Genomic DNA, 25045 nt, shown 5'->3' on the forward strand with positions numbered 1-25045 from the left:
GTGTTTTCTGGCCTCAGCGGCCGCAGAAGGCACACGCTTTAAGACAATCTGATCCTGCAGGCTCAGGTCTTCGCGCTGGAAGGGGGCTGTAGCACCCTCGGCTTCGACGACACCTTCAGCGAGGTCCGACCCAGCCTCGGACAGCGACGCGGTCCAGGGACTTCTCCGGGAATCCGGCCCGAGCAGGCGGCTCGGCCGGTTACCCCAGGGGCCTCGGCCAACCATCTTCCAAGGGCGCCAGCCCGGTCCGAGGCCTCGGCTGATCAATTCTAGCGTCGGTCCCACTAACGGACAACCCGGTTAGGCTCCGGCCAACCAGGTTTTCATTTTCGAGCCAACTCTGCCTCTGTTCGTGCTGATATCGCTACCCCTGGCCTCGGCTCGTCGAAGAGCGGCCAAGGGGTCTCTTTAACTAAGCTAGAGGAGCCTCAGACAACAAGGCCGATCGAGCCGAGGGACTCCTACGCCTCCGGGATACGGATACCTCACTCGTCACCTTGACACGGGGCGACTCATGCTTGGTGAAGCGGTTCAGATAATCAACAGGCGAGACTTAGTGCTCGAAAATGAGGAAAAAACACGGCTCCGTGCCGAAATTACATACATGTTCAGGCCTCGACAACCACGATGAACAAAGACACTGGCATTCAAAGTGCCCTTACAAATGGAACTCCGGTTCCGTCCCCGCGGGGATAAGCGACCTCGAGCCTGCGGGGCGGCGAACATCGGGAGGCTCGCCAGCGACCTCTGCAGCAGCAGCCACGGTCCCGGGTGGACGCGGCCACCGGAGGGCTCTTGTTCGCGGTCCCGCTCAAGGGACGCGAACCAGCCATCAAAGCCAAAGAGCGGGCCGCTCCCAAGCGCACCGGCAGATCCTCGCTGCCGTCCTCGCCGCGAATGCGAGGGAAAGGACGGAATGTTGCATCCTAGCTGGGCAGCAACAGTTCGCCTTCCCCGGCATGACTGGAGGACGTCTCCGTCGCAGCGCGGGAGGACGATTGCCACCACCAGAAGCTGGAAGAGGAGGTGGTCCGCTGACCCGCGCAGGAGGTAGAGCCCCGGCTCGCCTCGCTCCCCGCCCCAGCGAGGATGACGAACACCCCCGATGCTGAGGGCGGGATCACAGCCTGGCTTGCCTCTCCCCATCCAGGAGCTGGAGGTCACCGTCTTGGGTGACCACCAGCGGAGGGGAGCAACCGGGCTGTGTGATGAAAATCCTTGAAGCCGAACGATGGCTGAAAGGTACCAACTCCCACGGAGTTGCGTTCCTCCAACGATGAGGCGGAAAGACGGCGGGTACCCCCCATCCGGGGGCTTGGAAGATGGAAAGACACGACGCATAAGGGAGGAAGAAGACATGGTTGCCTTCCGAAAGGAGTCGTCCTCCTTTTAAAGGCAACTCTCCCTACGTGTGCCCCCAAACGTCACGGGCTGAGTCTTCTCCAACACGCTCCAAGGCCCTCCCCTGCGGCGCGGGGCTGGGTCCCACATGTCATGCAAACCGGCTCAGAGCAGAAGAAGCCAAACCGCCGCGCGTGGCGCACACAACCGCCCAGCAGTTACAAGCGACCCCCCACTTTTGCCCAGACCAACGGGCGGAAGGGGCGGGCAGCCATGCAGGCGGCATGCAACCGCGCCAGGTGGACGCGCTTCTCCGACTCCCAACGCGCCAGCATGGAGGCCTAGGCCCACGCGTCGCGCAACCGGCGCGCCGGATGCTGCATGCAAGCAACTGCACCGCCACTTGCGCCACCACCACGCCTCTTCGGTTGCGGAACCAATACCGCGACTCGAGGCGGCCCAGCGCACAACCCAACAGCGCCAGCCTGGTGCGACGATCAATACGGCCGAAAGTGGGCCGGCAGTAATGACGGTGGCAGGCGGGCGGGAGCAGCGGTCACGTCGTCGGCCAGACTCACGTCCCGTCCGGGGGCAGCAGGAGAACCCCCTCTCACGGCGTGAAGACAGCGCGCCCGTGAACCGTTCCTCGAACGGCTCGCGCACGCGCAACGGCCGCCCCGCCAACCACTCGCCCTGTCGCATTAACTCCGCGGCGGGACAGGCGGCGCTTCTGGCAGGAGAAGCGGGCGACGCTTCGCCTTCGCCGTAATAACCGCGCCAAAAAAGGTACGCCATGTCGTTCGATTTCGTATCCTTTTCCTTTTTTCCTCTTTCTCTATCTCTTGCAACAGGGACCGGGAAAGGGGGATACCCCGAAAAGGATCCTTCCCTGTGAAGGAACCGGGCTCCGAGCCCCCCTACTGATCAGAGGTTCGAAGGCTGGCCCTCCGAGGGGTTCAACAGTCGCCTCAAATCGCGTGGGCCCTACACCCACTACTGGTCAGAGGTTCGAAGGCCGGCCCCCCGAAGGGCTCCACGGCCGCCTCAGGCTACTCGGGCTCCGCGCCCATTACTGATCAGGGGTTCGAAGGCTGGCCCCCGAAGGGTTCACAGTCGCCTCAGACGCCGAGCGAGGGATGACCAGGGGTACGTTCGATACATAAGCAAGGCTTGGGCTGCGCTCCCGAGGTACCCTAGGACATTTCCGAGACCAGTGGGAGCGATCTTGTAACGGAATCCCATCGGAGGGAGGCATCGAGCCCTCGGACCCCGTCGCCAGGGGATCGGGTCCGACAGATCACCCGCAGGTACTTTTGGGCGTGCCTCTGGGCCCCTAGCCGACCCCCAACGAACGGGGCACGGACGTCCACTCGGATTACCCGCTTGCAGCTCACCGGAGACACCATGTTCGGTGCCCATCGAGGGTAACATGGCGCTCTCCCCCCCTCCTCCTTGCGGAAAGGCGACGTAGGGGCGCATGTAAAAAAGCCGAGTCTGTCCCTGATCGCCCTCTCGCCCTGTGCGGAGGCTCGGGGGCTGCTCTCGCAAACCCGGCTCCGGCCGAACCGTTGACAGCGTCAACATACCAGCCTGAGAACTTGGGCCCCGACCGTGCACCCGGGCTACGGCCAGTTCGCATGAGGGAACAACCAGACCAGCCGAAGCATTACGCAAGGCATTAAGACCTCGAAGGAGTGAAACCACTCCTCCGAGGCCTCGGGGGCTACACCCGGCGGGTGCGCTCACGCGCACCCACCGGAACAAAATGCAACCGAGAAAGGCTGGTCCCCTTGCAAAAAAGTGCGACGAAAGCCTCCAAGCGAGTGTTAACACTCCCTTCGAGGCTCGGGGGCTACTGTCGGGGACCATAATTAGGGGTACCCTCAAGACGCCTAATTCTCAGCTGGTAACCCCCATCAGCATAAAGCTGCAGAGGCCTGATGGGTGCGATTAAGTCAGGGATCAGTCCATACGAGTGACTCGATCACGCCTCGCTCGAGCCTAGCCTCGGGCAAGGGCAGCCGACCCCGAGGGATTTCCGTCTCGCCCGAGGCCCCCCTTTAACGGTGGACACATCTCCGGCTTGCCCGAGGCCTTGCCTTCGCTAAGAAGCAACCCTGACTGAATCGCCGCGCCGACCGACCGAGTCGCAGGAGCATTTAACGCAAAGGTGGCCTGACACCTTTATCCTGACGCGCGCCCCCCGGCAGAGCCGAAGTGACCGCCGTCACTTCGCCGCTCCACTGACCGGTCTGACAGAAGGACAGCGCCGCCTGCGCCACTCCGACTGCAGTGCCACTTGACAGAGTGAGACTGACAGGCAGTCAGGCCTTGCCAAAGCCGCCATAGGAAACTCCGCTCCGCCCGACCCAGGGCTCGGACTCGGGCTAAGCCCCGGAAGACGGCGAACTCCGCTCCGCCCGACCCAGGGCTCGGACTCGGGCTAAGCCCCAGAAGACGGCGAACTCCGCTCCGCCCGACCCAGGGCTCGGACTCGGGCTAAGACCCGGAAGACGGCGAACTCCGCTCCGCCCGACCCAGGGCTCGGACTCGGGCTAAGCCCCGGAAGACGGCGAACTCCGCTCCGCCCGACCCAGGGCTCGGACTCGGGCTAAGACCCGGAAGACGGCGAACTCCGCTCCGCCCGACCCAGGGCTCGGACTCGAGCTAAGACCCGGAAGACGGCGAACTCCGCTCCGCCCAACCCAGGGCTCGGACTCGGGCTCAGCCCCAGAAGACGACGAACTCCGCTTCGCCCGACCCTAGGGCTCAGACTCCGCCCTGGCCTCTACCGAACGACCTCCGCCTCGCCCGACCCAGGGGCTCGGGCTCGGCCTCGGCAACGGAAGACAGACTCAACCCCAGCTTCGGAGGAGCCCCCACGTCGCCCGGCCTCGGGCGCGGGCCCGCCACGTCAACAGGGAGCGCCATCATCACCCTACCCCGAGCCGACTCGGGCCGCAGAGAACAAGACCGGTGTCCCATCTGGCTAGCTCCGCCAGATAGGCAATGATGGCGCCCCGCGTGCCCTGTGACGACGGCGGCTCTCAGCTCCCTTACGGAAGCAGGGGGACGTCAGCAAGGACTCGACCGCTCCGACAGCTGTCCCTCCGCCAAGCTCCGTTGCTCCTCCGACAGCCACGACATCACACCAGCAGGGTGCCAAGATCTCTCCTGCTGCCACATTGGCATGTACTCAGGGCACTAGCTCTCCCTCCGCTAGACACGTAGCACTCTGCTACATCCCCATTGTACACCTGGATCCTCTCCTTGCGCCTATAAAAGGAAGGACCAGGGCCTTCTTAGAGAAGGTTGGCCGCGCGGGAACGAGGACGGGACAGGCGCTCTCTTGGGGCCGCTCGCTTCCCTCACCCGTGTGGACGCTTGTAACCCCCTACTGCAAGCGCACCCGACCTGGGCGCGGGACGAACACGAAGGCCGCGGGATTTCCACCTCTCTCACGCCCGTCTCCGGCCACCTCGCTTTCCCCCCTTCGCGCTCGCCCACGCGCTCGACCCATCTGGGCTGGGGCACGCGGCACACTCACTCGTCGGCTTAGGGACCCCCGGTCTCGAAACGCCGACAACCGGTTTCTAATTTGATGGTGTGATTTCCAAGTTATGCTTCAGAATGTTCGTAATACTAACATGCCGATGGATACATTTGTTAAAAAGGTTACTGAGGTACCAGATCTTGTACAGAAGTCCATGAATCATCAATTTGGTTTCCTAAATATTTTCTTTCTTTCTTGCAGCTGAACCGCAAGATGAACGAGGTAGACGAGGAGTCCAAGCAGGTCTCGTATCCCGTCATCAGGGATGACAACGGCAACGACAAGCTCGATTTCCCGGCGCTTGGCAAGCAGTTCGCAGCTGAGGAGATTTCCGCACAGGTTTAACACTAACTTCGAATGTATCTCCAGTACCGCTATTACTCTAGTTTTTTGGATTCCGACAGTATACAGTTAATCAACTATCTCAACATATTTGGTATAGTTACCAGTGGATAATTTGCCTTATAATTTAGCAGATATGTGTGGTGCTAGAATTATTTTTGCAGCATTTACTTTTAATAGATCGATGCTCCTAGATCAATGACCATGCGGGTGTTCCTCCTGCACTGAATAAGAAAGAATTTTGGTGATGGTGTTCCTCCTGCACTGAATATTGGGCTCCCATCGAGCAACCAACAGAAAGAAAATTTTATGATAATTAGCGGTACTGTCGGAATCCACTGGTAACTGTACCAAATCTCCAGTACCGCTATTACTCTGTTTTTTGGATTCCGACAGCATACAGTTAATCAGGTATCTCAACTGATTTGGTACAGTTACCAGTGGACAATGTGCCTTATAATTTAGCGGATCTGTGTGGTGCTAGAATTATTTTTGCAACATTTACTTTTAAGTTCATATTTTGTTCTGTTTGCCAGAGTAATATATGAGTCAGTAACTTGACTTCATTTGAATCATGCGGCTTCTTAGGTTTCAGTCTAACTAAATATCTAAGTTTGCAACTGCACCTTTTGTTTCATGTCTTCTTTGGGGTGGCCCGGTGGAGTGGGTTGGAGCTAGAGAGTCCCTGATTTTTAGTGCATTTTGTCGTAGTGCACCGGTTTCTAATTTGATGTTGTGATTTCCAAGTTATGCTTCGGAATGTTCGTAATACTAACATGCCGATGGATACATTTGTTAAAAAGGTTACTGAGGTACCAGATCTTGTACAGAAGTCCATGAATCATCAATTTGGTTTCCTAAATATTTTCTTTCTTTCTTGCAGCTGAACCTGTATCTTGTCCTGCTTCCACTTGATGGTCAAAGTGTGCCTAAACTGGAAAAGCCCTACCACAGTTGCCTGCCAACACTATCTATTCGACATCTCTGCCAGGTTGGTTCCATAATCTTGTTGTTGGCGTTGATAAATTTAGCTTACCAGATGAATAAACAAAGGTTGTGTGCCCCTGCATCTTTCAAGTTTGTTGCTCTCCAGTTGTCTCGACAACCCAAAGAAGTCGAGATATATATCAGGAAAAGCAAGGATGCATGCTTGTCAGCCAATTACACTCGTAAATACGAGACAAAGCCAGAACAACCTAATGGTTTAGAGAGACTGTGGGAAGAGAATTCTCTTTCGGATCTCTACCCTTCCCTCGCCACCTGTCAAAGGAGATCTGGTATTCTCACTCTCCAAATGACTGCCCAAGCACTCCTATTTATTTCATCGTTTCTTTTCTAAAGCTGCTGCATTGTTTTCTATTTTTTGACCAAGCAAAGGTTTTTTTACCTGCTAGAGGAACTAGGTGTGATCTCACTGACATGGGCTATGAAGAGACATTTCAGCTCTGAACATCTCATTTTTCCCTTTATTTGAAAATATGTGAATGTGATAGACTTCTTTTATACATACATATATTCAGTGTTGACTAGCAGAATTTTGTGGGGAGGTGGTTATAATTATACCACAGGTTATAACTCAAATTAGCAGGATGCATCTAGGTAGGGTCTGGATCTATTATCACTAGAGTAAAAATGTTTACTTGTGAGTTAGATTCCATCTGGTATCTTTCTTTCTCAAAGAAGCTCATGCTCTATTATGTTCAATAATATTTATTTCATTACATTTGATATGGAAATTACATTTCTAAACTTATAGCTGAAGATATTCGAATAGTTAATAGCAACTTTTTAGAAATAGATAGAAACAATCCATTAAGGTTTGTACATACATCTACTTGTATTGGTAACTTGGTAACCACACTGGACACACATTAGTAGTTTTCTTTCATCTTGCAGAACCATTTCCATGATTTTGTGTTGATGTGATGATGGTGATTGTTGCAGGCCCATGCTATTCTATTGGACCCTTGTGCTCTGGTTCTGGAATATCTACAGAGAGACATTATTTGCTTCCTTCACATTTTAGAGGTACCAAAGGCTTTTCTAGCAACAGTCCTACTATTTCATTTTGTCACCTTAAAAAAGAGAATGAATGTTATTTGATTCTTCACACAATGCGATGTTTTCTTCACACAGTAGTACTTGAAGGTAATACATTGTAATGGGTATAAAATTAGCCAGGAGTTCTCTTTTTATCCTCCCCTTCCTGGCATTTCTTTCATTATTCATTTTGATTTCCGCTCTTTTGCTCTATACTGCTACTCTTATCCTCTTGTTGTAAGCAATTTGTTTCTATGACTATTTGCTTGCTTTTAGTTTAGTTTTGCCAATTCATATTCCATATCATGGGACTTGTATGCTTTCTTCTCATCATGCATGAAAGTTAATATCATGATGCCTTATTGGAAGATCAAAATTATTTTAGGCGTGTGCTATTTCTTCTGTTCCCGATCCTTCTTACATATTGTAGCCACTTTTGGTTCCATTTTCATGCTTCCTATGTACAACGTGGGTGCACATATCACTTATCTTGGTATTTTATTGTCCTATTCTTTCTTTTTTTGTTCAGTATGTTTGGTATGTGCACTCTCATTTCTGCTCATATGGCCCTGCAGGTACCCAATGGTGTCGGTAAGGATTTTGTCATCAACAATGGTGCATGCTCTTGTTCCACGGATTTGGGATGTTTTATTCTCTACTTGCTTTCCTGCTTATAGATTTGGTTGTCCTCAAATGGTTTCACCTAATACATTTTCTGCCTTTACTGGCTTTTAATCTCTCTCTACTGATTTGTTTTATGCTTGCAGATGAAGTGATTCCCTCGCGGTTGTGTCCTTCACAAAGGAAGGATGTAAAGCCACACTCTTATCATGCAACAAACTAGAGCTGTGACACAACTATAACAGAGGAATCATCGCCCATTAGCACACTAAAATTGGCACATACAGAGAACGCGCCTGCGGAGTGGGATTATCTGAACATAGAGGCCAACACACTTGAAAGGGAAATGTGCCCTTGGGCCATTTCTAAGTATTTTGGTGATTGAGTGCCAACACAAGTGCTTAAGTGTAAATCTATGCCCACGGATGAACAAAGTGCAAATCAAGAGTAAAGGTATGTTTCTAAGCCTTAGTACATTGTTTTGAAGACTAATGTATTGTGTCCAAGTGCTTGAAACAGGAGAAAACGAATAAGAGAAGAGTTGGCTGTGTACAGCCAAAAGGCTGTTTCGGTCTGGGGCACCGGACTGTCCGGTGGTGCACCGGACAGTGTCCGGTGCGCCAGGCTGCCTCGGGCGAAGAGGCCGCTCTCGGGAATTTGCCGATGGCGTACGGCTAAAATTCACCGGACTGTCCGGTGTGCACCGGACTGTCCGCTGAGCCAACGGTCGGCCGAGCCAACGGTCGGCTGCAGAATCTGCGCGCGACACGTGGCCTGGCCAACGGTCGGAAGGGGGCACCGGACTGTCCGGTGTGCACCGGACATGTCCGGTGCGCCAATGGCTCTCAGATCTGCAACGGTCGGCTGCGCTGTTTAAGGAAGGAAATCGGGCACCGGACAGTGTCCAGTGTGCACCGGACTGTCCGGTGCGCCCGACGACAGAAGGCAAGGATGGCCTTTCAGATTTGTTCTCAACGGCTCCTAGCTGCCTTGGGGCTATAAAAGGGACCCCTAGGCGCATGGAGGAGTACACCAAGCATTCCTACAACATTCCTAAGCAACCTTAGAGCATTCTTGATCATCCACACTCAGTCTTTGCGCATTCGTTTGTCATTCTCAGTGATTCGAGCTCCGTTCTAGTGAGAACTTTGAGATAGTCTTTTGAGCTCGATTCTTGGCCGTGTGTGTGCGCATTTTGCTGTGGATTTGTGTGTGTTGCTTCCCTCCCTTACTTCGTACTTCTTTGTGAAATTCAATTGTAAGGGCGAGAGACTCCAAGTTGTGGAGATTCCTCGCAAACGGGAAAAGATCAAAGTAAAGAAGAACACCGTGGTATTCAAGTTGATCATTGGATCACTTGAGAGGAGTTGAGTGCAACTCTCGTCCGTTGGGACGCCACAACGTGGAGTAGGCAAGTTTTGTACTTGGCCGAACCACGGGATAACCACCGTGTCATCTCTGTGATTGATTTCTTGTGGTTATTGTGTTTTGGCTCCTCTCTAGCCACTTGGCAATTATTGTGCTAACGATTAACCAAGTTTTTGTGGCTATAAGTTTAAGTTCTACAGGATCACCTATTCACCCCCCCTCTAGGTGCTCTCAATTGGTATCAGAGCCGTTCTCTTCAAGAAAGGGACTAACCGCCCGAAGAGATGGATCCTAAGGGGAAGGGAATCGTGATCAACGATAAGGAGAAGGAGTCCTTCGTCAACGAGCCCAAAGATGACAAGCCTACCGACTCCGGCTCGGGCCATAGACGGAAGGAAGGGAAGAAGAAGACAAGGCGCATCAAGGAGATCATCTACTACGACGACAGCGACGAATCTTCCTCTTCCCAAAAGGACAACGACGACAACGACTACGACAAACAAAAGACGGTTAACTCAAACTTTTCTTTTGATTATTCGCGCATTCCGCATAGCTCAAATGCTCATTTGCTCCCCATTCCACTTGGCAAGCCTCCTCACTTTGATGGAGAGGACTACGGATTTTGGAGTCACAAAATGCGTACTCACCTATTTTCTCTCCATCCAAGCATTTGGGAGATTGTGGAAAGTGGAATGAAATTTGATAGCTCGGATAGCCCTTCGTTTATTAATGAACAGATCCATAAAAATGCACAAGCTACTACTGTGTTGCTAGCCTCTTTGTGCAGGGACGAGTATCACAAGGTGAGCGGCTTGGACAATGCCAAGCAGATTTGGGACACCCTCAAGATCTCTCATGAGGGGAATGATGTCACCTTACTCACCAAGATGGAGTTGGTGGAGGGCGAGCTCGGACGATTCGCGATGATAAGGGGCGAGGAGCCGACACAAACATACAACCGGCTCAAGATCCTTATCAACAAAATAAGGAGCTACGGAAGCACGCGATGGACAGATCACGACGTCGTCCGCCTAATGCTAAGGTCATTTACCGTTCTTGATCCTCACTTGGTGAACAATATTCGTGAAAATCCTAGGTACATCAAGATGTCGCCCGAAGAAATTCTTGGAAAATTTGTAAGCAGGCGAATGATGATCAAGGAGGCGAGGTACGTGGACGACGCGTTGAATGGCCCAATCCATGAGCCTCAACCCATTGCTCTCAAAGCAACAAGGAGCAAGGAGGCGCTACCCAGCAAGGTGGCGCAAATTGAGGCGGCCGGTCTTAATGATGAAGAGATGGCCCTCATCATCAAAAGATTCAAGACGGCACTAAAGGGTCGCAAGGGACAGCCAAGCAAGACTAAGACCAAGGGAAAGCGATCATGCTTCAAATGCGGTAAGCTTGGTCATTTTATTGCTAACTGTCCCGACAATGATAGTGACCAGGAACACGGGAACAAGAGGGAAAAGAAGAAGCATTACAAGAAGGCCAAGGGCGAGGCACATATCGGAAAGGAGTGGGATTCGGATTGCTCCTCCTCCGACTCCGACAATGAAGGACTCGCCGCCACTGCCTTCAACAAGTCATCCCTCTTCCCCAACGAGCGTCACACATGCCTTATGGCAAGGGAGAAGAAGGTATGTAATCAAAACAATATCACTTATGATTCTTCCAGTGATGATGAGTCTAATGATGATGAAATAGATTACTCTAGTTTGTTCAAGGGATTGGATAGAACTAAAGTAGATAAAATTAATGAATTGATTGATGCCTTGAATGAAAAAGATAGACTCTTAGAAAAACAAGAGGACCTTTTGTATGAAGAGCATGACAAATTTGTAGAGGCACAAAAATCTCATGCTTTAGAAGTTAAAAGAAATGAAGTGCTTTCTAGTGAACTATCTTCTTGTCATGAAACCATTGCTACTTTAAAGAGTGTTAATGATGACTTAAATGCTAAAGTAGCTAGTAAATCTAATTCTTGTGTAGAACATGTTGAGATTTGCACTAGGTGTAAAGATTTCGATGTTGATGCTTGTAGTGATCATTTAGTTTCAATTTCTAAATTAACTGAGAAATTGGCTAGTCTTAATGCCCAACTTAAGACTAGCAAGAATGAATTTGATAAACTAAAATTTGCAAGGGATGCCTACACGATCGGTAGACACCCCTCAATTAAGGATGGACTTGGCTTCAAGAGGGAAGCCAAGAACTTAACAAGCCATAAGGCTCCCATTCCCGCTAAGGAGAAAGGGAAGGCCCCTATGGCTACTAGTGCTAAAAAGAACCATGCCTTTTTGTATCATGATAGGAGACAAACTAGAAATGCTTATAGGAGTTATAATGCGTACGATGATTTTTGTCATGTTATGTTTGCTTCTAGTTCTTCATATGTGCATGATAGAAATGTTGGTAGAAGGGATGTTGTTCATAATATGCCTAGGAGAAATGTTGTTAATATTCCTAGGAAAATTAATGAACCTTCTACAATATATCATGCTTTGAATGCTTCCTTTGCAATTTGTAGAAAGGATAGAAAGGTAATTGCGAGGAAGTTAGGGGCAAGATGCAAGGGAGACAAAACTTGCATTTGGGTCCCTAAGAATATTTGTGCTAACCTTGTAGGACCCAACATGAGTTGGGTACCTAAAACCCAAGCCTAAATTTGCCTTGCAGGTTTATGCATCCGGGGGTTCAAGCTGGATTATTGACAGCGGATGCACAAACCATATGACGGGGGAGAAGAAGATGTTCACCTCCTACGTCAAGAATAAGGATTCCCAAGATTCAATCATATTCGGTGATGGGAATCAAGGCAAGGTAAAAGGGTTAGGTAAAATTGCAATTTCTAATGAGCACTCTATCTCTAATGTGTTTTTAGTAGAGTCTCTAGGATATAATTTGCTATCGGTTAGTCAATTATGCAATATGGGATATAACTGTCTATTTACAAATGTAGATGTGTCTGTCTTTAGAAGAAGTGATGGTTCACTAGCTTTTAAGGGTGTATTAGACGGCAAACTTTATTTAGTTGATTTTGCAAAAGAAGAAGCCGGTCTAGATGCATGCTTAATAGCTAAGACTAGCATGGGCTGGCTGTGGCATCGCCGCTTAGCACATGTGGGGATGAAGAACCTTCACAAGCTTCTAAAGGGAGAACACGTGATAGGTTTGACTAACGTGCAATTCGAAAAGGATAGACCTTGTGCAGCTTGTCAAGCAGGTAAACAAGTGGGAGGAGCACATCACAGCAAGAATGTGATGACCACCTCAAGACCTCTGGAGCTGCTGCATATGGACCTCTTCGGACCCGTCGCCTATCTGAGCATAGGAGGAAGTAAGTATGGTCTAGTTATTGTTGATGACTTTTCCCGCTTCACTTGGGTGTTCTTTTTGCAGGATAAGTCTGAAACCCAAGGGACCCTCAAGCGCTTCCTCAGGAGAGCTCAAAATGAGTTTGAGCTCAAGGTGAAGAAGATAAGGAGCGACAACGGGTCCGAGTTCAAGAACCTTCAAGTGGAGGAGTTCCTTGAGGAGGAAGGGATCAAGCACGAGTTCTCCGCTCCCTACACACCACAACAAAATGGTGTGGTAGAGAGGAAGAACAGGACGCTAATCGATATGGCAAGGACGATGCTTGGAGAATTCAAGACCCCCGAGCGTTTTTGGTCAGAAGCCGTGAACACGGCTTGCCATGCCATCAACAGGGTCTATCTTCACCGCCTCCTCAAGAAGACTTCGTATGAGCTACTAACCGGTAACAAACCCAATGTATCTTACTTTCGTGTATTTGGGAGCAAGTGCTACATTCTAGTGAAGAAAGGTAGAAATTCTAAGTTTGCTCCCAAAGCAGTAGAAGGGTTTTTATTAGGTTATGACTCAAATACAAAGGCGTATAGAGTCTTCAACAAATCATCGGGTTTGGTTGAAGTCTCTAGCGACGTTGTATTTGATGAGACTAATGGCTCTCCAAGAGAGCAAGTTGTTGATCTTGATGATGTAGATGAAGAAGATGTTCCAACGACCGCTATGCGCACCATGGCGATTGGTGATGTGCGACCACAGGAACACTTGGAGCAAGATCAACCTTCTTCCTCACCCATGGTGCATCCCCCAACCCAAGATGACGAACAGGTACCTCAAGTGGAGGCGCATGATCAAGGGGGAGCACAAGATGATCAAGTAATGGAGGAAGAAGCGCAACCAGCACCTCCATCCCAAGTTCGAGCGATGATTCAAAGAGATCATCCCGTCGACCAAATTCTGGGTGACATTAGCAAGGGAGTAACTACTCGATCTCGATTAGTTAATTTTTGTGAGCATTACTCCTTTGTCTCTTCTATTGAGCCTTTCAGGGTAGAGGAGGCCTTGCTAGATCCGGACTGGGTGTTGGCCATGCAGGAGGAGCTCAACAACTTCAAGAGGAATGAAGTTTGGACACTGGTGCCTCGTCCGAAACAAAATGTTGTGGGAACCAAGTGGGTGTTCCGCAACAAACAGGACGAGCACGGGGTGGTGACGAGAAACAAGGCTCGACTTGTGGCAAAAGGTTATGCCCAAGTCGCAGGTTTGGATTTCGAGGAGACTTTTGCTCCTGTGGCTAGGCTAGAATCAATTCGTATCTTGCTAGCATATGCCGCTCATCATTCTTTCAGGTTGTACCAAATGGATGTGAAGAGCGCTTTCCTCAACGGGCCAATCAAGGAGGAGGTGTACGTGGAGCAACCCCCTGGCTTTGAGGATGAACGGTACCCCGACCATGTGTGTAAGCTCTCTAAGGCGCTCTATGGACTTAAGCAAGCCCCAAGAGCATGGTATGAATGCCTTAGAGACTTTCTAATTGTTAATGCTTTCAAGGTTGGGAAAGCCGATCCAACTCTTTTTACAAAGACATGTGATGGTGATTTGTTTGTGTGCCAAATTTATGTCGATGACATAATATTTGGTTCTACTAACCAAAAGTCTTGTGAAGAGTTTAGCAGGGTGATGACGCAGAAATTTGAGATGTCGATGATGGGCGAGTTGAACTACTTCCTTGGGTTCCAAGTGAAGCAACTCAAGGACGGCACCTTCATCTCCCAAACAAAGTACACGCAAGATCTGCTAAAGCGGTTTGGGATGAAGGACGCCAAGCCCGCAAAGACTCCGATGGGAACCGACGGACACACCGACCTCAACAAAGGAGGTAAGTCCGTTGATCAAAAAGCATACCGGTCCATGATAGGTTCTTTGCTTTATTTATGTGCTAGTAGACCGGATATTATGCTTAGCGTATGCATGTGTGCTAGATTTCAATCCGATCCTAAGGAGTGTCACTTAGTGGCGGTGAAGCGAATTCTGAGATATTTAGTTGCTACGCTTTGCTTTGGGCTCTGGTATCCAAAGGGGTCTACCTTTGACTTGGTTGGATACTCAGATTCCGACTATGCTGGATGTAAGGTCGATAGGAAGAGTACATCGGGGACGTGTCAATTCTTAGGAAGGTCCCTGGTGTCGTGGAACTCTAAGAAACAAACTTCCGTTGCCCTATCCACCGCTGAGGCCGAGTACGTTGCCGCAGGACAGTGTTGCGCGCAACTACTTTGGATGAGGCAAACCCTCCGGGACTTTGGCTACAATCTGAGCAAAGTCCCACTCCTATGTGACAATGAGAGTGCTATCCGCATGGCGGAAAATCCTGTTGAACACAGCCGCACAAAACACATTGACATCCGGCATCACTTTTTGAGAGACCACCAGCAAAAGGGAGATATCGAAGTGTTTCATGTTAGCACCAAGAACCAGCTAGCCGATATCTTTACCAAGCCTCTAGATGAGAAGACCTTTTGCAGGCTGCGTAGTGAGCTAAATGTCTTAGATTCGCGGAACTTGGATTGAATTGTAGCCTACATGTGTTTATGCCTTTGATCATGTTCATTCTGCATTTTGTTGCTTATTGTGGTGCTCAAGTTGTACAAACACTCCCTGGACCTCACAAGTCCGTTGCAAAGTGATGCACATGTTTAGGGGGAGATGTGTTACAACTTGACCCTTTGAGACTAACCATATGCTTGATTTTGCTTGATTTAGTCTCGAAGGAGAATTGAAAGGGAAAAGGTGGACTTGGACCATGAAAGACTTCCACTGCACTCCGATGAGAGGGTAACTTATTCCAAGTCCATCTCATGAACTCTTATTGCCATTTGATCTTAATTGAAGATTTTGGTGAGGCAATGGGGTTAAAGGGCCAAAATTGGTCCCGTTTTGGTGCTTAATGCCAAAGGGGGAGAAAATAAAGGCCAAAGCAATAAATGGATCAGCTACCACTTGAGAGATTTGAAAATAGTAGAGTAGAGCTTTTGGTGTCAAAACTCTTTTATTGTCACTCTTGTCAAAAGTTGGCTTCTTGTGGGGAGACGTAGTGATTATGGGAAAAGGGGGAGTTTTTGAAATCTTTGATCGATCTCTTTTGGAATGACTCTCTTTATGCTTCAACATGTGTGTTTGACTTAGAGATAGAGATTTGAGTTTGATTTGCAAAAACAAACCAAGTGGTGGCAAAGGATGATCCATATATGCCAAAATTGAATAAAACTCAAATTTATTTTATTTTAAGTGATTTTGCACTTGTTCTAGTTGCTTTATGTTGTGTTGGCATAAATCACCAAAAAGGGGGAGATTGAAAGGGAAATGTGCCCTTGGGCCATTTCTAAGTATTTTGGTGATTGAGTGCCAACACAAGTGCTTAAGTGTAAATCTATGCCCACGGATGAACAAAGTGCAAATCAAGAGTAAAGGTATGTTTCTAAGCCTTAGTACATTGTTTTGAAGACTAATGTATTGTGTCCAAGTGCTTGAAACAGGAGAAAACGAATAAGAGAAGAGTTGGCTGTGTACAGCCAAAAGGCTGTTTCGGTCTGGGGCACCGGACAGTGTCCGGTGCGCCAGGCTGCCTCGGGCGAAGAGGCCGCTCTCGGGAATTTGCCGACGGCGTACGGCTAAAATTCACCGGACTGTCCGGTGTGCACCGGACTGTCCGCTGAGCCAACGGTCGGCCGAGCCAACGGTCGGCTGCAGAATCTGCGCGCGACACGTGGCCTGGCCAACGGTCGGAAGGGGGCACCGGACTGTCCGGTGTGCACCGGACATGTCCGGTGCGCCAATGGCTCTCAGATCTGCAACGGTCGGCTGCGCTGTTTAAGGAAGGAAATCGGGCACCGGACAGTGTCCGGTGTGCACCGGACTGTCCGGTGCGCCCGACGACAGAAGGCAAGGATGGCCTTCCAGATTTGTTCTCAACGGCTCCTAGCTGCCTTGGGGCTATAAAAGGGACCCCTAGGCGCATGGAGGAGTACACCAAGCATTCCTACAACATTCCTAAGCAACCTTAGAGCATTCTTGATCATTCACACTCAGTCTTTGCGCATTCGTTTGTCATTCTCAGTGATTCGAGCTCCGTTCTAGTGAGAACTTTGAGATAGTCTTTTGAGCTCGATTCTTGGCCGTGTGTGTGCGCATTTTGCTGTGGATTTGTGTGTGTTGCTTCCCTCCCTTACTTCGTACTTCTTTGTGAAATTCAATTGTAAGGGCGAGAGACTCCAAGTTGTGGAGATTCCTCGCAAACGGGAAAAGATCAAAGTAAAGAAGAACACCGTGGTATTCAAGTTGATCATTGGATCACTTGAGAGGAGTTGAGTGCAACTCTCGTCCGTTGGGACGCCACAACGTGGAGTAGGCAAGTTTTGTACTTGGCCGAACCACGGGATAACCACCGTGTCATCTCTGTGATTGATTTCTTGTGGTTATTGTGTTTTGGCTCCTCTCTAGCCACTTGGCAATTATTGTGCTAACGATTAACCAAGTTTTTGTGGCTATAAGTTTAAGTTCTACAGGATCACCTATTCACCCCCCCTCTAGGTGCTCTCAACACTTGAGTCACTCGAGCTCCGCGCAAAGCTCCTGGAGCAGGAGAGGCTCGATGAGCTCACCAGCGCTCTTCGGCCATTTGGTGAGGGAGCCGTGTCATCTAGAGAGATGGACAGACGGTGATATGGTTGACCAAGAGCTTGATGACTCCACCGAAGTTTCGAGAGTCCCCAACAAAGCTTCTATAGCAGCGATTCATTTTAGCATTTTTGTTTTTTCGAGTGCCATTTCGAGAGTGTACATAACATCAACAAAATTCAGGATTGATGTGCTTATCTAGGCGTGAGCCCTATTTCTGTTCGGTGTATATTGTTTGCATGTAACCAACCGTTGTGAGCGATGACTGATTATTTACTGTCTTCTTGTTTTATCTATCTTTACTCCTTTCATATAACACTTTCGTGTGTCATGTGTTGTTTTCCCCTTTGTATGCCGTGTGTTGTTTTCACCTTCGTGCGTCGTCTCGCCTTTGTATGTCGTCTCTCCATAGATGATGTTGATTAATATTCGTCACATATTTATCATTGTTTATTTTTTTATCAATAACAACACGGTACAATCTTATGTCTTTCAAGGTATGTAAATGCCTACTTTTAGTGATGCTAACAAAAGTATAGAATACGTTTTTATATGTCAATGTATTTTATCATATTGATTCTATAGCAACATTACGAAGCAGTACGAGAAGTTGTGTTGCCACACCCATTTTCTTTCTTGTGATAGCAACATTACGGAGCAGTACAAGAAGCTGTGTTGCCACACCCATTTTCTTTCTTGTGATGAGTGTTGGGCATCATCATATGATTCATATACTTGACATACAACTGGAACCCATTGCCGTTGAATTGTTAGATTTCAATGTGTACGATTATGATTTACTTCTCGTCAAATAATGTGAGATATTGAGGTGGATGATAAATTATGTTTTGTTCATCTCCATGTAATCGTAATGCACTAGCATTTTAATAACAAGAGAATAGAACGACAAATAGTGCTTCTTCATTTCAATATATTTTATCATTACATATTGACTCTGTAGCAAGGCACGTACATACACCTATTTGTATATATAAGTTATCGAGATATTATATGTTCCAGATGCAATGCACGGGCACTGACCTATCTTATATAAAACACTACTAGGTGAGTGTCTGTGTGTCACAGGCCCGAGTTTCTCTTTGATGTCAACCCGGACAGCTCGCGGATATCATCCTCTATTTCATAATTGTATAACACATATTTGTATATATAAATTATCGAGATATTATATGTCACCGTTGCAACGCACGGGCACTGACCTAGTCACTACAGAATTTAAGGATCGAATTAAGATCGGACTCTATTTATATTTATTTTTAAACTAAAATTAATTTAGGACACTAGTAAATTATGAAAAAAAATATTTGGATCGCAAACTCTACCGTGCTCGCCCACTGCCCTCTCTCACGCATGCCCACAACATCGTCGCGCTCGCTCCTCCGCCTATTGTCGCCCCTATGTGCACCCGCTAACGGCCATAGTGCACTCCTGCCACACACGCTCGCCATGCGCGCACACGGTAAAAAAAGTCCTTCATGCCATTGCCTGGTCCTGTGCTAGGCTTCGTCGTGCCTCACCCTACCATTGTCAAGATGGCATAAAGACCTTCGACAATGGAAAATAATTATGACTCGGTCCCACACATAAGTAATTAACTATTTTAATATCACATTAGTAGGGTGGAGAAATCTATGCGTCACACACATGCGGGTAGAGAGAGGTGTGTCACTGAGTGAGAGGGATGCCATCGGGAGGGGCGACGGCGTTGGATAGGGATTATCCCTAAATTTTCTTTCCTATAATATTTTTTGTGTCACATCAACATTTCATCCACTACTTTTTCATCTTCCGCAGTGGTTCCCTCTATTTTCTTCCTCTATATTCCACTACAACCATAAAATATTATTTCATATACTACTTTTTATCTACTATCAATTTTTCTTCTACTAACAATTAGAACCGAATCCACAACACAGTACAAGGGAGAGCAGACGAGTGCGCGCTGCATCCAGCAGGAGAGAGAAGAGGTGAGCGCGTGCGATGCGTCGTGGAGAGCACCGTAGGGGCAGCACTGCGGCGTTTAGAGGCTACCTGTTGCCTCTACGCGAGGGGAGGGGGAGCAGCTGTGGGAGCCGCTACATACGGTCTTACACTGTCTGCAGCAGCGTCCTCTATATTTCATCTCCTAAAAGAATATTCTCTGTCCTTTACAGCACTCTCTAAAAGATTCCGTCATCTATATCTCCATCGTCTCCAGCAACGTTCTCTAAACTTCGTTCTCTATATCTTATTTTCTATGATTTTTTCTATGAAATTAATAGAAATTTTAGAAAACGTATTTTTTGACAAAATATTTAGACGTTCGCATATTGCAAACTACAATTTGACGTGGGGAAATAGGGTTTTTTAGAGCTTTCCTTGACGCTACAACCACAGATCCAGCTCATCCCTGCGAGGCTTCTTTTGGAACGGTTCCTCCACGCCACCGCCACCGCATCCCAGATCTTCGGAGTCACCGCCTCCTAGCTCGTCGACGTTGGTGCTCCTTCACTGTCGAGGTCCTCCGCGTCACCACAGCGAAGCTTGTTTGCGCCGCCACAGTCGAGGGCCTCCGCGCCATCGCAGTCGACGGCTTCAACGCTAGTGCTCCTCCTCGACCAAGCTCCTTCGCCCCACTGTAGCCGACGATCTCCATGCTGGTGGTCTTCCTTTCGACCGAGGTCCTCCACGAAGCTAGCTTTAGCGGACGAACAGGGATCCGCTGGCTTTAGCGGACGGAGAAGCATCTCTATATTTTACCGGATCCTTTAGCGTTCCTTGTTGGAGGGGATAGAGGACGTATGAAACGCTATATTTAGCGTACATGTTGCTTTACAGTGTCTTGTTGGAGACAACCTTACACCTAGGGGAGCGCTACCATCGGCGAGGTCAGACGCCAGTGAGGGACGGGCCACTGCGGATAGGGGATGTGTTGCTTGGTGCAGGGACGGATGCAATGGTGGGGCTCGATCATCCCCTACCACCCCAGATTCTGTGGAGCCTCCCTAAAGCCTCCCCTAAAATTGGATCCTATATTTTTCATTATGTATTCTATGATTTTCGTTGTGCATCGATGTTTCAATATAAGAGTACTTTAAACTATTATATTTGTCTATTGTGAGTGGTTTAATGATATTATATCGTTGTAATAGTTTAGTTCAGTCTCTCCTAAAAATTTTCTAGCTTGGTCCCTGGTTTGGCTTGGTGTGGCTCTCCGTCCCTGGCTTGGTGTGGGTCAACATGGACAAACCGTGAGCGAAAGTGGCGGTGCTAGATGGGGAATTGGTAGGCACTTGCTCGAAGAGACAAACATAAGCATGGGCGAGCATCTGCGAGGGAGCTCGGGAAAGAAACCACCCAAAGAAAATTTGGATAGCCACCTAGGAATGGCAATAGATATCCGATATGGGTAAAAACACTATACGTACATGAGTATGACGATTTTTTATGGCCATAGCCCATAGGTATTTTATTGCGCACTTTACTATACCTATCGGGCATAGTGGGTATGGGTATATATATGTTCTCTCTTGTCTCAAACCTGCTACCTGATATGAACCCTCTAACCTATGACATGTCTGTCCAGATTATTAGAAATATTCCATATAAAGTTGGAAGACAAGGAATAAATGATACCCCTTGAACTCCAGTAGCTTACACGCCTAATATTTAAATATTAAGTATTGTGTTTTGAACAATTAAATATCCTAATGTTCTATGTTGTTCTAGAACTCTCTTTCGGGCTATGAGTGCTATATTTTGTGCGATCTGATGGCATGATGCTGTCATTTATTGTTGGATGTTGCTGAATTTTATGGTAAAATTATGTTGGGTTCGATGAATTTATCATGTTAGACACAACGATAATATGCTATTTTAGTATCTTTTATTATTGATGAGATATATGACTTTACTTGATATCTTTGCGATTAAAATGATCATGTCTACTGGATATTTGTGGGTATGGGAGCATTTTGTACCCATGATAAATAGTGGATACGAGTAGTGGGGTATTTTTTTTCTCTCTGGTAAGTATGGGTATGTTATTGTGTACCTAACCGGTATTTTACCCATTGCCATCCTTATAGCCACCTATTGCCCCAACGAAAATGGGTAGGGAGAGATGGGATTTGTGGGGGCAACAAATACAGTGGTAGTTTGGTAAGCGTCAGTTTGGGAGAAAAAAAAGAATTGGGGGAGACTGAGGGAGCTAAAACCCTTTTCCTGAACTAGTACAATTGTCTCCATTCAAGAAGAGAAAAGAAATAGAATAATTATAATGCTCAGCACTCAACGAAGTCTCGAGAATGACTGTTGCAGATTAGCACTTGATCAGATAGTGACAACGACTCGTTCTGTGTTTATCTTCATTTCATGAGTAAAGAAACTAAAGTTTTTCCAGCAGCAACGATTATCTGTGTTCGGGAAAATAAATTAAATAAAAAGAATGGCACTGTAGTGTGGTCGAATCTTCATGGAATGAACAATGAAGTGTAGCGGCAGGTGGGCCTCAGCAGCAGCTTGCAAGGCAAAACGTTCCCATCGCAGAGATGTGTATATATGCTTGCTTAGGCTTTTGAAGAAACTAATAAAGCGCCGACTTAACAGAACTGATGTAGCACCCGCCATCCCAACCTTGCCGTGTCAGTGCAAAAGGGTTGGGCACCTGAAAAATCAAAAAAAAAATCTACATATGTGATACCTGAATTTGTAGTCGATGAATGTAATTAAACAGCAGCGTAATAACCTATTCGGGAGTAGTATATTTGTTTCGTTCTTGGGGGTTTAGGGTTGAGCAAAGCTTTTGTCATGGCTACAAGAAAACAGAAACCTAGCTTTTGGGCATCGATCTACTGTATTTTCGCTTTATCGATGCACCTCTCGTCGCAGTCGTACGTGTTCAATCACAAAGCTATATATCATCGTATCGCTTTCAATTCCGACGCGGAATAACACTCTCCTCGCTTTCTTTTCTTTCTCTTTCTCTCTCGTACGTCCCTTCCATTGTGTTTGTGGCGCATCGCATTCGATCATGTTGCTTGTGCCAACGATTGTTTTGTTTTTGTTGGCGGATATAGTATGCACACACAGTTCTGTTCAAACTGTACTTCCATGTGTTTCTGTTTTCCAGGCGTGCACTCTGCACAGCTTCTGCAGATGGCCATGCATGTTTGCCAGCCCAAACGTTAATTTCATGCTTTCAGCGAATATAGCTTGCTAACGTCCGCGTCTTGAAGAGGTCGTAGATACTTCGCCACCGGACGCCGATGATGATGCTCTGACAGTGCACGCCGAACAGACGGCCGGCCGTATATGGTCAATTCATGGTCACAAGGCGATCGGAATCGCGCGCGCAGCCAAACCGACTGCACCGTCGACGATTCTCCCAGCTCTCGTAGCCCAATCTTTGCGAAGCCCAAAGATCTGGTTGCGTCACCTTTTCAATCAACCATTAGCAAAGCGCACACGAAACGAAACTGACACAGCCAACTTGGCAAACAAGATCGGGATGTATCGGAGACCAGAAAAAGAGAGAGAGAGGAAGAAGGAAAGCAGGACCTACAAGGCTCCTACAGCGCCAATTCAGCTGCAGAATGACCCCAAGCAATAATCCACCAGTTCATCAATAAGATGTAATCTCGACTCCTGGTGGTGGGGCGTGCGCCTGATGCCAGCTAGATGCAGAGGTCGGTAGCCATGGCAGCGGGTGCTAGCTAGAGCTGGTGACGGCTACAACTACAATGCATGTGCGGCAGTGTTAGGTGTGCGGTATGGTTGGCGCCCCGGTCGAAAGAGTTTGAGGGCGACGCAACAAGGTTTATGGACTCTCCAAGGCTTCTGTGGAGCGGCAAGACAGCGACGACGACAATGGTGCTTGGTAAGGGGTTCGGTATCATGGCTCGACGTTGTGCTGGGGAGACGTAGACACCCAGGGTGAAAGCCACATGCGACGGTGACATCTATATGGACTATGCACTGGATGTCTCTTTGCATGTGGGTGACATCTATGGACGGTTGACGCAACAAGGTTTATGGACGCAACAAGGTTTTCAAGACACATTCAAAAGATCAAATCCTTTCCAAGCCTCAAAATCAACTCAATTGCTTAGTGACTTGAGAGAGGGTGTTTAGTGTTTCTTTTATTCCTCTTGTTGTTTGGATTGCTTTATCATTCTCATTCTAATTCTTCTAAGTGTTTTGTAAAGCTAGCGAGAGACATCTAAGTGTGTGGTGATCTTTGCGGGGTCTTAGTGACCCAAATGATTAAGTAGAAGCACTCAATCGGTCGGTGTGACCGATTGAGAGAGGGAAATGGTTGGAATAGACCCGACCTTTGTGGCCTCCTCAACGGGGACTAGATTCTTTGGAACCGAACCTCGATAAATAAATCATCGTGTTCATTTGTGTTGATCTTCACTTGATTTGATTCCCTTTCTTTCCTCTCTCTAAAAGTTCCCTTGCTCATATTGATTTGAGTTCGCTCCAAAGGTTATCCGCATTGATTGAGCAACTCACAGCAAGGAGAACTATCTTCCGCACTCCGAATTATTTCTAACACTAACCACGGGCATAGTGCGTGTTCAAAGTTTATAAATTTCAGTTTCGCCTATTCACCCCCCTCTAGGCGACTTTTCACAACCATAGTGAGGATGGTGATAGCCATAAAAGGTAATTAAGTGCCCGCCATAAAAAGAGAAAGAACAGAAAAACAAAATACAAGACCTCAAGGCAAAGGTATAAACTAGAGTATTTTGTTTCACCGATCACGATTAAACAAAGTGTGTGGTTGCAAAAACACCAGGGACCAAATATATACAAGGAAGGATTGCTAGGGGAGTAGGGAATGAGTGATGGCACCATAGAGTATGCCTACTAGGTCATGATACTACAAGCCCAATACATAAAGATTTTATAGAGGTTCAGGCTATAGAGTGCGTAATATATATCCTATGTCTCTTAGTGATGGTGGATAATTGCATGAAGGGTGTACATAAGATTAGAAGTTCTAAGTCAGGGGAACTAGAACTACTACTTAGGAGAAAGGTAGGCTAAAGAAAACTAAACTAACTCCTTGTACTAGCTTGGATGGATTGTTTTCAAGTCTCTTGGTTTGAGTTTGGTCTTATGACCCTGAATTGAATGTTGTTCTACCAACCGTTTCATAGTCTAAAGGAGTAGTAGTGTTCATGTATATACTTCATGTGGCCTCGACCTATCATATTGCCAAGCAATCATGTTCTATCATGTGATTGTATGGTATATCTTATGGTAGGCATGCTCTGATGTAATCATGTCATTATGCTCTTGACGCATTAATGCTCCTCATACCTTTTGTTACAAGCATGGTTCTTCGTACCATCCTACACATGTAACTAGGATCCTCCTAATGCTTGGACAAGTGGGATCTCCTATCTAAATTTTATAGTGTATTCTAAACTATATGCATATAGTGGCTCTAAGTACACCTGCCCATCACGCGTGTCAGGGCAGAGGGCATGCTCATAATATCACATTAAACACTACCACTGTCAAAGTTATCCCTTGGTATGATAACCCACTATACCGACTACCTAGGTGGGCATTAAAACCTACGACATCGACCTTTGCATTGTGGTTATGATGTTCGCATGTGATAGGCTACCGATAATGCTCCTTATATCTCATCGTACTACTAGGTATGACATGCACTTATTTTTCGAGCTATAGGACCGTTGTGTGCCCTACTAGTTATGTTCCGTGTCTACATGCCTTGTTAGCCCTGTTACGTTGTCCATCGCATGTATAATGAGTTAA

General features: G+C 47.7%; 1 non-coding gene across 1 annotated transcript; it reads left to right on the top strand.

Annotated features, from left to right (window-relative positions):
• The first annotated feature begins 6034 nt into the window (after nucleotides 1-6034).
• On the top strand, nucleotides 6035-8280 carry LOC103649118 (uncharacterized). Its single transcript, XR_004856383.1, has 4 exons — nucleotides 6035-6227; nucleotides 6315-6513; nucleotides 7181-7384; nucleotides 7852-8280. It is a non-coding gene; the product is annotated as an uncharacterized protein (transcript).
• The last annotated feature ends 16765 nt before the right edge of the window (nucleotides 8281-25045 follow it).

Source organism: Zea mays, chromosome 2 (assembly GCF_902167145.1).
Source record: "Zea mays cultivar B73 chromosome 2, Zm-B73-REFERENCE-NAM-5.0, whole genome shotgun sequence".
Classification (NCBI taxonomy): Eukaryota; Viridiplantae; Streptophyta; class Magnoliopsida; order Poales; family Poaceae; genus Zea; species Zea mays.